The following is a 12,185-nucleotide window of genomic DNA, read 5'->3' on the forward strand; positions in this document are numbered from 1 at the left end:
ACCATCTAGAAATTCCCTTACAATGTTTCCAGAACCTTGCCAGATGGATCCGGGAACTGGGGAATAAGTTTCAAAACACAGTTCTTGTGGGGGCCCACAGGATGTGAGCCTGTTCCACCTTGACTAAAGGTCAGAGAGTTTGGGCTTATTTTTGCTCTTTCAAAGTTGATGACAGCAGGTGTGGCTACAAACAAGAGATCCTAGGGTGTGGTGAATTAGTATTTTGAGTATAGAGATGGATCTGCTCTACCTTGCTATTCTTGTTCCTTCAAAAGAGATTGGCAGGAGGTTCCACAGAGTAGCTGCCTACAGGATACTTGGTCTATTTCTTATATTATGTTATTGAAGTGTGTTTCCTCTCTCCTCCCCTTTAGAAGTGAAGTATATAAGCATGTGGAAAATAAATGCTGGCGCTTAAGTAGTCACTGAATTTCCCTCCCTGTAGTGGGGAGCCGCGGGCAGGCCTGCATTTTGTCCCACGCAGCTCCCACACAGCTAGCTTAGCCCTGGAAATAACAACATACAAATTGTATTCATTTAAACACTGCCTGGCCCATTATCTCTAGAGAGTTAGTTACTGACTAACTCTCACATCTTGATTAACCCATTTCTAATAATATGTGTAGCATCACAAGGTGGTGGCTTACCAGAAAAGATTCAGCATGTCTGACCTGGTGGCTGGCTCCATGGCGTCTGCCTCACTTCCCTCTTCCCAGCATTCTGTTCTGTTTACTCCACCTACCTAATTTTCTGTCCTATCAGAGGGCCAAGGCATTCTCTTTATTAACCAATGAAAATAACATATAACAGAAGGCCCATCTACATCATTTCCCCCTTTTTCTATTTAAACAAAAAGAAAGGCTTTCACTTTAACATAGTAAACTTACATATAACAAAACAGTAAGAATTACAGTTACAATATTTATATCTATTTTATCTTTATCATAATAATGGAAAACTATAACTATAACTAACCATTCTTCAACTCCAACAAAGACTCCAGAAGGATATAATATTACCTAAGTAAACAAGAAGTAAGCAACTTCCAAAACTCTAGAAATGACAGAGACATCTCACTGCCTGGACAGTCACCCAAAGTTCCTGTGTACTGTTGGGGCATCCATCTTCGGCCTTCAGGTCCATCATACCCAGCAGACATTTCCATGAAGCAGGAAATTTCAAAGGCAGTTCAGTCACTATCTGCTGTGTCCTGCAGAATGTCTCATAGACTCTTTCATAAATCAGGAACCCCGAAAGATCATCTCACCTTTAGGCAAGTTCAGCAGTCCTCTCTCTGCGGGTTCTCTGTGTCCAGTTTATACAACAGTCCAGGCAAGAGCAGTTTCTTGCCCAAATGGCTATCAAACTCCATAAGGAGCCTCTTCAATGCCCATCTTCCTCTTGAAGTAGATTGGTGCTGCCAGGAGCAGACGTGTCTCATTGTCATGAAAAGCCCTAAGTTATTAAAACATTAAATGCCATGTTCTGTAGTCTTTGAAAGATATGTAGAATTCCTATCTGAAATATATCTATGCACATCTAGAAAATCAAACTAACATTACTACAAGCTTGACTATTATCGATGATTATCCATTAACAACCTATATTTTAATTATATATTGCATTTTAAATGAACTACCTAATCACAATACCTCAGTCAAGATCAGAAATATATATATACATATAACAAAATTGACCTTAAAGTCCATACCAATGCAAATTATTCATATCTATATCATATCCCCCTTTAAATGTAAAAGAACATTTATAAGCAATATTTGGGAATATGGACGTAGTTATTTCTCTCCAAACTGCTTTGTGCTGAACAGGGGTGCTGTTAATCAGGTCTTTCACGGTATAAACTGTGTGCTAGATTGATCTCAGTCGGCAGTTGAGCAAAATAATTTCTTGAAGGTGTTCATAGCAACCTTTCAGGAGGACGGGGTCTATCATACCATATTGGGATAGAAGCAATCCACAGGGTCTCATCCTCTGTGAAAACAAAAGAAGACCTTTTCCAAAGCATCATAACCTTAGATACAAATTTTGAAGTCAATGTATTTTCAAAATATCTAACTTGGATTAGTTCAGCAGCATTTATAAACAAGTATCTTTTAGCAGCTGTTGCTCCTTTCTCAGCATTCAAACAATTCAAAGAGAGCATAATAGTATACAGTACCAAGATTCTCTGTGTATTTTCCATCTTTACATGGCTTTATTTTAACCTCTATTTCTTTTATTTTTACTTTTACTTTTAGAGACAGATTCTCTGTATATCTTTGTCCTGGAATAATTCTGTAGACCAGGCTGTCCTTGAACTCACAGAGATTCACTGTCTCTGCCTCCCCAGTTGCTAGGATTAAAGGCAAATGCTACCACACCACACCTTGAACTCACAGAGATCTATCTGTCTCTGCCTCCCAGGCATTGGGATTAAAGGTGTGTGCTACCACACCTTGAAGTCACAGAGGTCAATACATCTCTGCCTCCCAAGTGTTGGGATTAAAGGTGTGTACCACCACACCCAACTACTTTCTTTCTTCCTTTTTTACCCTAAGAACTTTAACCTTTAGCTTGCATATGTTTTTAACACATAGTAAACCATTTAGAGGTTTCCTTTGTCTTTGAATCTCTCTTTACTGTATATCTCTCTTTCTGACTACGTGAGTCTTTTTGGAGAGGATTAAAGCCACGGCTTGGACAGCTCATTCCTTAGCTTTCCAGCCTCGGGGGAGGTACTGGCTGTAGCCATTTTTGTTGCCACAATTCTATGGTATTTCAAGGTCCCTGCCAGCAAGCAAGCTGTATCATTCTGCTCACAGACCACACTCAGTCAGACTGCCTGCCTGAAAGAGTCAGAGTTTGCCCTGGCAGGACGGCCGGCATTTTAAAATGGCACAGCTTTTTTGCTGCTGCGGCTGACAACTGCAAAGCATGTGTTCAGCTTTTCATCAACACTGTTTAAGTGTTTCGTGGCAGGACCTTTTAAAAGAACTGCAAGGTTTTGCAGCTAAAGCTGAGTCAGGAAGCCTCTCTTAGATGAGAGTGCTTGCTTGCCTCTAGCAAGCAGAGCAGACCTGAGAAATTGCTGCTACCAAGAAGACATGCTTTACTCTATTCTTTTCCAAACTTTCTCAAGCTTTCTGTGGATTCAGTTCTCCACGTCTGGGCACCATATGTAGTGAGGGAGCTGCGGGCAGGCCTGCTTTTCATCCCACCCGGCTCCTGCACAGCTAGCTTAGCCCCGAAAATAACAACACACAAATTGTATTCATTTAACACTGCCCGGCCCATTATCTCTTGAGAGTTAGTTACTGACTAACTCTTACATCTTGATTAACCCATTTCTAATAATATGTGTAGCACCATGAGGTAGTGGCTTACCAGAAAAGATTCAGCATGTCTGACCTGGTGGCTGGCTCCATGGCGTCTGCCTCACTTCCCTCTTCCCAGCATTCTGTTCTGTTTACTCCACCTACCTAATTTTCTGTCCTATCAGAGGGCCAAGGCATTCTCTTTATTAACCAATGAAAATAACATATAACAGAGGGCCCATCTACAGCACCTCCTGGTGCTGTTCTGTGTTTCTCTCTTTTATTTCTCTATGTCTGTGTTCCTTTTGCCTAATAATTCTAATCCTCACACTCCTATCCTGGAATGTGCAAATTTCATCTAGGCTGGATCCCAAAGGACGTGTGGCTTACGGCAAGCTCTGTAGTGAATATTTGAGAGTGAACCCTGATAACCCTCTAAAACCAACCTTTTCAAGATAGGTAGGGATTAGCTTCTCATTTTTATCATCTTTAATTCTTCCTATGTCCAACTTTGCCTTCCTATACCTCTCATCAGATCAAATATCTATTAGGATTTCAGAGGCCCACTGATTTTTTTGAAGTCTAGGGAGACTTGAGAATCAAGGAAAGGCAGAACAGGGTTTTGGTTCTGCTCTTGACTTTGACAACTTTGCAGCAGCTAGCACAATTGCCAGAAGGCTCAGTTGCTCCAGGTTTTTCTCCGATAAAAAGATCTCTCCTGCACCCTCATCTTTCCCTCTCGCTGTTTCTGTCCCCCAGTCTTATTTCTATGGCTGTCACCAACAAAGTTGCATGACCTATGGATTCTTCTTTAAAAAACATTTTAAGTTCCATTACATTTTCAACAAAGTAAAATATATTTTCTATTTCTCTAATCCTGAGTTTCAGAAACCATTGATCTCCAACTACTCAGTCACTAGGTAATGATCTTGAGAAAACGCCCCAATGCACAAAAGAAACTCAGATTTTCATGAGAATGCTTTCTTCATTCTTTTTTTCTTATTTTACAATCATTAAAAATAGACTAGCTCGTCTTCATGGACATTCTTTCCTGGGGCTGACTGAGAAGCTTTAACACTTAGCCCTTGCAGGATGACTTGGCCAGTCCACATCTCACAGTGTGTGCTTTACAAAAGCTCCTCGGCCCCCGCCCTCCATATTCTTATTGATCAAAGAGAAGCCTCGGCACAAAGTTAGAGAAAAATAAAGAGGCTGGAACTGAGGTATTAGGGTCTGTGGAAGGCAACCTTAGAAGGCTGGTGCCACAGTCAGGGGTGCAGTACTTACTTAGCATTATGGGGCCCTCCTTATGGTCCTCAGCAAGAGAGAAAAATGAACTGAAGAAATGAAAGTTGCCTTGCCCTGGATGAAATGAAAGCCTCTCCAAGGCATAGCCTCTGTACAATCCTCCGTATTTTATCCTATCTGTTCTTCAGTTTTGACTCTGTGCTTTGTTTTCTTTCAGAACGCGGCTGATTCTTAGGGCACGCATGTGTGTGGGACGCCTCTTCTCCCTTGCTCCTAAAGCTGTGAGAAGAACAAAAGCCTCACACTAGTCCTTTTCTTTCTGTTTTGTGCAATGATAAGCGCGCCTAACACTTCTGCATATTTTGTTCATATTGAGAGTCCTTAATGAACTGTGATACGTCTTCCAGGAAGACAAGTACCCATGGTGAGGGGGTCAAGATAGCCCTGGGTGTCCTGGAACATGCTCTGTAGACCAAGCTGGCCTTGAACTCAGAGATTCACCTACCTCTACCTCTGGAATGCTGAAGAATTAAAGTCAAGCACCACCACCACCCAGCAATGAGTATTCTTAACATAGTGGATAGTAGGTATCTTAAAGTTGGGAAGGCTGGAGAGATCTGAAACCTTTACAGCCTGCCCAGAGTGTTGGAAAACAGCAAATGTCCATAAACCCATAGGAAGATATACGGATGTGAAAATATTCTGTATTAGTTAGGGTGTTTTACTGCTGTGAGGAGACACTGTGACCACAGCAACTCTTGTAAAGGGAAAACATTGAATTAGGGTGGATTGCATTTTCAGAGGTTTAGTCCATTATCATCATGATACGATGTGTGCAGGCAGACATAGTGCTGGAGAAGTAGCCAAGTGCCCTACATCTTGACTTGCAGGCAATAGAAGTGGCCCTTCTCATTGGGCATGGCTTGATCACATATGAGACCTCAAAGCCTGCCTCCACAGTCACATACTTTCTCTATCTATCAAGATTGCACTTACTCCAACAAGGCCACACCTCCTAATAGTGCCACTCCCTTTGGGGTTTATTTTCTTTCAAATCATCACATTCCACTTTTCTGGTCCTCAAAGGCTTATAGCCGTATCATAATGCAAAGCTACATTCAGCCCAACTTCAAAAGTCCCATGGTCTCATATAACAGTCTCAAACTTATTTGAAAGTCTAAGGTTCAAAGTCTCTTCTGAGATTCATGCAATCTCTTAATTGTAATCTTCTGTAAAATCAAAATCAAAAAGCAGATCACATACTTCCAACATATAGTGGCAAAGGATATACATTATCAATACTAAAGGAAGGAAAGGGGACATAGTGAGGAAATACTGGACCAAAACAAGACTGAAAACCAGCTGGGCAAACTCCAAACCCTACATTTTCATGTGTGCTGTCAAAACACTCTTCAGATTCCCAACCCCTTTCCGTTTTGTTGACTACAGTACACTTCTTTCTCTTGGGTTGGTTCCACTCCCTGTTAGCAGCTCTTATTGTCAGGTATCCCACGACTCTGGCATCTTTAGCATCTTGGGATCTCCAAGGCAATTCAGGCTTCTCCTTTAAAGTTTCACACAATGGCCTCTCTAGGCCTCCATGCAGGGACACCCTTGACACATTCCTGGCCTCAGTGGCTTTCTTTGGTCATAGAGGCAAATTCCATAAGTCATTTCTTCTTTCTTAACTCTAAAGCCAGAACCATGTAACTGAAGCTGCCAAGTTCTGTAACTTGTTGGGTCTGAAACATGGCCTTTTTATTCAATTGCATATTCACCATCTTTCTGTTTTCCATGGTTACATTTACTGCCTAAGCTTGGTTGTTCTGGAACCTGCCCTATAGACCAGGCTAGCCCCAAATTCAGAGATTCATCAGTTTTTGCCTCTAGAGTGCTAGAATTATAGGTCTTCACTACCATACCCAGGTCTAAACTTTTCTCTAATTCCTTTCCACAAGTTGGGAAGCATGCCCTGAGGTTACAACTCCTTTTACTCAATTTCTTAATCTGTATATCTCTTTGAACAAAGAATTTAGCTCCATTCTACTTCCTGGTTCTCCATTTTCAATTTACTCTGCTCAGCTTGCTCCTTTTCATTATAAATCTTTATTAGAGTTAACACTAATAGCTTGTAGCATGAGGGCCTGCTTCTTGGGGTTTCTGCCCTTGGGTGCCATTCTGTAGCATGAGGGCCTGCTTGTCGCCCCGACTGCCCACATAGCTTAGCCTCGAAATAATCACACAGAAAGTCTGCATTAATTATAAACTGATTGGCCCATTATCTCAGGCTTTGTACTAGTTCTAATAACTTACATTAGCCCATTATTCTAGAGTATGTTAGCCAAATGACTTGGTACCTTTTTCAGCGAGGCAGATCACATCTTGCTTTTTCCGTGATCTGGATAGGAGTGTGAGAGAGCTTCCTTCTTCCCAGAATACTCCTGTTCTCATTGCCCCACTTCTACTTCCTGTCTGGTTTTCCAACCTATATTTCCTGTCTGGCTATTGGCCAATCAGCATTTATTTAAAATGTAATTGATAGAATACAGACAATTCTCCCACACCAATAGCCACATTACAGAGTCTGTACTGGATTGTTTTGAGATTTCTTCTGTGAACGAAATTAAAACAAAACTCTCCACTCAGCCTCAGGAAGATTCTTTGGGCAAGGGCAAAAAGCAGCCACATTGTTCACCAAAATATCATAAGAATAATCTCTAGGCCACATACAAATATTCTTCCCCTCTGAAACCTCTTGACATAGGCCTCAACAGTTCAAATAACTCTTAGCCCTACTGTCATCAATGCTCCTACTAGTATGGCCCATTAATCAGCACCTAAAGTATTCAATTGCTTTTCTAATCCACAGTTCCCAAACAAAAACATGGTCAGGCCTATCACAGCATTATATCAGTCTGTAGTACCAACTTCTGTCTTAGGTTTCTGATTGTTGTGAAGAGGCACCATGACCATGGCAACTCTTACAAAGGAAGACCATTTAATTGAGATGACTCTCTTACAGTTCATAGTTCAGTGGGACTATGGAGGCATGTAGGGCATTATTGCCATGGTGGGACATGGAGGCATGTAGGCAGGCATGGTGCTGGAGAAGCACCTGAGAGTTCTACATCTTGTAGGCAGCAAGAAGTGGTTTGTCTCACTAGGTGTGGCTTGAGCATAGATGAGACTTCCAAGCCCATGCCCACAATGACACACTTCTTCCAACAAGACCATATCTCCTAATAGTTCTATTCCCTTTGGGGGCCATTTTCTTTGAAATCAACCACACAATAGGAAAGGAGTCAGATGTCAACTCACCCTGATAGGAGAGCTGAAGGGAGCAAAGTCCAACAGAGAGGAGCTTGAGAATGAGTTTGTTGAATGAGTTCAAAGCCAGTGTCTCTGAGTTGGGTTTGGCACAGCACTTGCTTCAGTATGCCAGGTCATCAGACTGAAAGCCAGATTTATCACTGTTTTTGCAGTTTTCCTTAAGGGGTAGAGACTTGGTGAGAAAAGGAGTGCTAACACAAACACCAGCTACCTTATCCACCCATTTCCTAAGCAGGAAAGAAAGGGCTCCTGGAATTTCTATTTTGTAGATAGCACCAGGGAAAGAAAGGATAATCTTCAGTACAAGCCAACTTCCTTATGATTGGTCTAATAGTGCTGATATTGACTGAAATAATAAAAACAAAAGCTAAGAGTACATAGATAGCATCTGCTGATTATCTTGTTGCTCGGAGTTTCCTCCTTTGAAACAGCAGATAAGTCCATTAGAAGGGCTTTACAATAAGGACATTTAATTTTTTCACATACTGAAAAGTCTACAGGTCTTTAAAAATGGTTTCTGGATCGACTAACTGCAACTTGAAAATGTCATGTCCGTTGGTATGGCTTCTCTGAAGAAATTGTAGCTTACCTCATGAAAGCAAGATGGAGTCCATAGCTCATAAAACAATGTCTAGTTATCCATGGGGATTGGGATAGTCTTTATCCTTTGGAGTCTCTGTTTCCTTCAGAGAACAAAATATAATAATCCTTCAACAGAATTCCCAGGTTTTATTTACTGAGACCAAGTCTTTAACTCACCCACAGATGGGTCATCATGGCTTTATTTCTGCCAGGATGTGGCCAATAGATCTCCTGGTTCATACCAGGGCATGTTCACATGCTCAACTTTTATTCCTAAGAGGGAATGGTGTAAGGGAGGCAAATAGCATCTCCTTCCAGTGGCCATGCATATTAACAAACACTTTGCCAACACTCTGTATTTAACCCTGCTGCAAACCTCCTATGAATTATATTAGTAATTATATTCCAAAGAAACCAAGGCACAGAGAAGCTGTATAACTCACCTAGGATCACACAGCTAGCATGCCGTGGCATGGAGAAATAGTCTTTCATGGAGTGTTTATTAAGTCCCTGACATATATAAAGAGATAATGAGAAAATGAGGACAATCTTTGCCTTCCGGTGCTTGCAGTTCAGTGAAAGACGGCTGATGAACAAGTTAATAGTGGCTCTATAAGTGGCCAGGTATGCACAAACTGTGGCAAGCTCATCAATAGTATAGACAGGACAGCTTTTAGCTGCAGTGTGAATAGCCCTGGAGAGGTGAGCAGGAGCCCCAGGAAGCCCTGTCCTGACAGGAAATGCGCAGAAGCTCAGTGGAACGTGGAACAGAGAGCAAAGTCAAGGTTCACCTTGGAACGGTAGAACTTGCTGTAGGAAAGAATGTTCCTTTCTGTTTGGAAAGTTTTCCATTGTTAATTGGACATTGTGTCCCCCAGGAATTACAGCAGATCCAGGCTGCAGTGACCCTAATCCAATTTAGAAGTGTGTTTCTGCACCTCAGGTGAAATGCCTGCTTGCACATGGCTTTAAAAGTAATCTTTCTTGTGCTCGCAGAAAGTCAAAGACAAGGAAAATGTCTTCCCTAGACACACGCTTTTAATCAACCCCTAAATGGCACAAAAGTTACCATTTTTCATATCAGGTGGCTTTCCTGGAAAATAGATTTTTGGTATTTTTTTCCCAGTGCATTCAAGAGAAACTTTTTGGCAGAGCAGTTAATGAATAGAATAAAATATAAGTGAAGATGAAGATTAATTTAGGTAAACCAAAATGGCATTTTCAGCTAAAACCATTTTAAAAGTATTAAATTAACCTGCAGCAGGGCTTGAAAAGACCATTGTATTTCTAGTATATGAAACAATACTTATCATTTGGTAAAACACTACAGGTTCCCACAAAAAACAATGGATTTGTTTCCCCTCTCACCCCAAGACTCTGAAGACTGTGCCATGTGATAACCTTAGCCGGTTTGAGTTAATGACTTCTAAATGGTTCCATATCACAGTGTCTTCCTTGCCAGCCCTTCCTACCATTTTCTTTCCCTAACCCTCCCAGCAGATGGGCTAAAAATACAGAGTGCACTGGCTGGAAGGTCAGATCTGAGCCGTCTGTTCTTTAAGCACAAATACTGAAAACACTAACCAGGGTGTTCTAGAGAACGGGACACTCACTGCTTGGATGGAGAGGTGACCCAGCACTGGCGTGCTGGCTGAGACTTTACATTGTAATAAGAATAACTGAATTCAGTTGTAGATTTATTGCCAGTCAATTTATTGTTCATTTGCAAGGGTTTAAAAACTTTTTTAAAAAAAAATAGTAGATTTGGAGCTGGCTACAGAGAATCCATGATTCCTCTCTGTTCTTTCAGTGACATCTTTTACCCAGATGCCTACCAGCCTGGGACCTGAAGCCATTGCCAGGCCAGGTCACTGGTCTCCTGTAGTCACTCTTCCCTTTCACAGACACAGGTGAAACTAACGTGCTTTAAACCCCAAATGAAATAATATAAACACAGCCTAAATTCTCTTGAGTGCTGAGTTTATGAATCAACTATTTCTAGACTATGTTGCTTTCCTATATGGCCTTTGACGTTCAACACGGTGACGTAAGAACCACCAACTATGTCTCTATTTTTATTTCATTGGTCTTCTGTATTAGTGTAGAGCCCACCATCCACCAGTGTGCTGAAGTCAAACCGCCAACTCCGCTCTTGTTCTTTCTGAGGACAGCGAGTCCTCAGACGCAGGACTCTTCTTTCTAAGCATGTTTGGATTGATTCACTTACCCACTTTAATTCTGCTCTGTCTCCAGCCCCCAGTCTGACCGCTCCACAGACATTCTTGCCTCCCATACTCAGGCTCCATGCAACAGGGACTCTTTAGAGTGAAGTAGAGTGTAAAGTTCCTTGCTTAAAAGGTTCCAAACGACGGTTGCTAGGTGCTCTCAAAGTAAGAGCTGAGCTCATGACCTGGTCCCATGTCTTTCTAGTCCACTCCCAGGTCCCAGGTCCCAGGAAGTTCCCCTTGTCCTACATGTTCAGATACAAAGGCCTTTTGTGCCTTCCACAGTCTGCTCATGGCCTTTGAGCTGGCTGCTGAGTGTTCCAGGTCACGGCACTCCCTCTTGTCAGCTACTACATTCCCAACTTGCCGAGACCTTGTTAGGTGACTAAATTAATTAGCTGGAGTTTTTGTTTTGTTTGGTTTGGTTTGGTTTTTGGTTTTTAACTGAACTATACATTTTGTCCATTTCCCTCCCTTCCTCCTCTCTCCCCTTCTATCTTCTCCATGACCCCCCACTCCCAATTTACTCAGGAGATCTTGTCTTCTTCACCTTTCTATGTAGATCCATGTATATCCCTCTTAGGGTCCTCTTTGTTGTCTAGGTTCTCTGGGCATTTTGTGGCCTGTAGGCTGATTTTTCTTTGCTTTATGTCTAAAAGCCACTTATGAGTAAATACATATTATATTTGTTTTTCTGGGTCTGTATTATGGCGGTCAATATGTTTTTTCTAGATCCATCCATTTGCCTGCAAATTTCAAGATGTTATTATTATTTACCATTGTGTAGTACTCCATTGTATAAATGTACCACATTTTCTTTATACAGTCAATAAGGATTCATCTTTCCCCAAATCCTCTCCAGCATCTGTTATCATTTGTTTTCTTGCTGGTAGCCATTCTGAATGACAGGAGATGAGCTCTGAAGTAGTTTTAATTTGCATTTCCTTAATTGCTAATGATGTACAATGCTTCAAAAATTATTGGCCATTTGTTTTTCTTCTTTTGAGAACTGTTCAATTCACTGACCCATTTTTTGATTAACGGTTTTATTTTGTTGCTGTTCTTTTCTTTTTATGTATGCTATTAATTAGCCTCCTGCCTGAGGAATAGCAGGCAAAGCTTTAGGCTATAGGCTGTCATTTCCTTCTGTTGACAACTTCTTTAGATGTGCAGAAACATTAGAATCTCACACAGAATTCTGTTTGTCATTTCTTGGGATGCTTTCCTTTCTTCTTTCTTTCTTTCTTTCTTTCTTTCTTTCTTTCTTTCTTTCTGTTTTGAAAGTTCTAGTCATAGAGTTCTTTACTATACCTATACCTTGTAGTATTTTTTTTAAAATTTCCTTTGGAAATTTCAGTGTCTAAGCTTTTAAGTGAAATGTCTTTGTGTGTAAGGTGAGAAATACAGACTGAATTTTATTCTTCTCTTGGTAGATATACAACTTTTAGCAGGACCATATTAAAAACACACACAGATATATATATAT

The 12,185-nt window shown here is 41.1% G+C and overlaps 1 long non-coding RNA gene across 2 annotated transcripts; it reads right to left on the reverse strand.

Moving 5' to 3' along the window:
• Positions 1-1,783: 1,783 nt before the first annotated feature.
• LOC125391705 (uncharacterized) lies at positions 1,784-10,932 on the reverse strand. 2 transcript variants are annotated; one of them, XR_007229226.3, is made up of 4 exons: positions 10,702-10,932; positions 8,482-8,575; positions 7,881-8,049; positions 1,784-4,841 (listed from the first exon to the last, which is right to left on the reverse strand). It is a non-coding gene; the product is annotated as an uncharacterized LOC125391705 (long non-coding RNA). The 2 variants fall into 2 exon arrangements; XR_007229225.3 differs by having other exon boundaries at positions 1,784-8,049.
• Between the last annotated feature and the right edge of the window lie 1,253 nt (positions 10,933-12,185).

This window comes from Myodes glareolus, chromosome 5 (genome assembly GCF_982192425.1).
Source record: "Myodes glareolus chromosome 5, mMyoGla1.1, whole genome shotgun sequence".
Classification (NCBI taxonomy): domain Eukaryota; kingdom Metazoa; phylum Chordata; class Mammalia; order Rodentia; family Cricetidae; genus Myodes; species Myodes glareolus.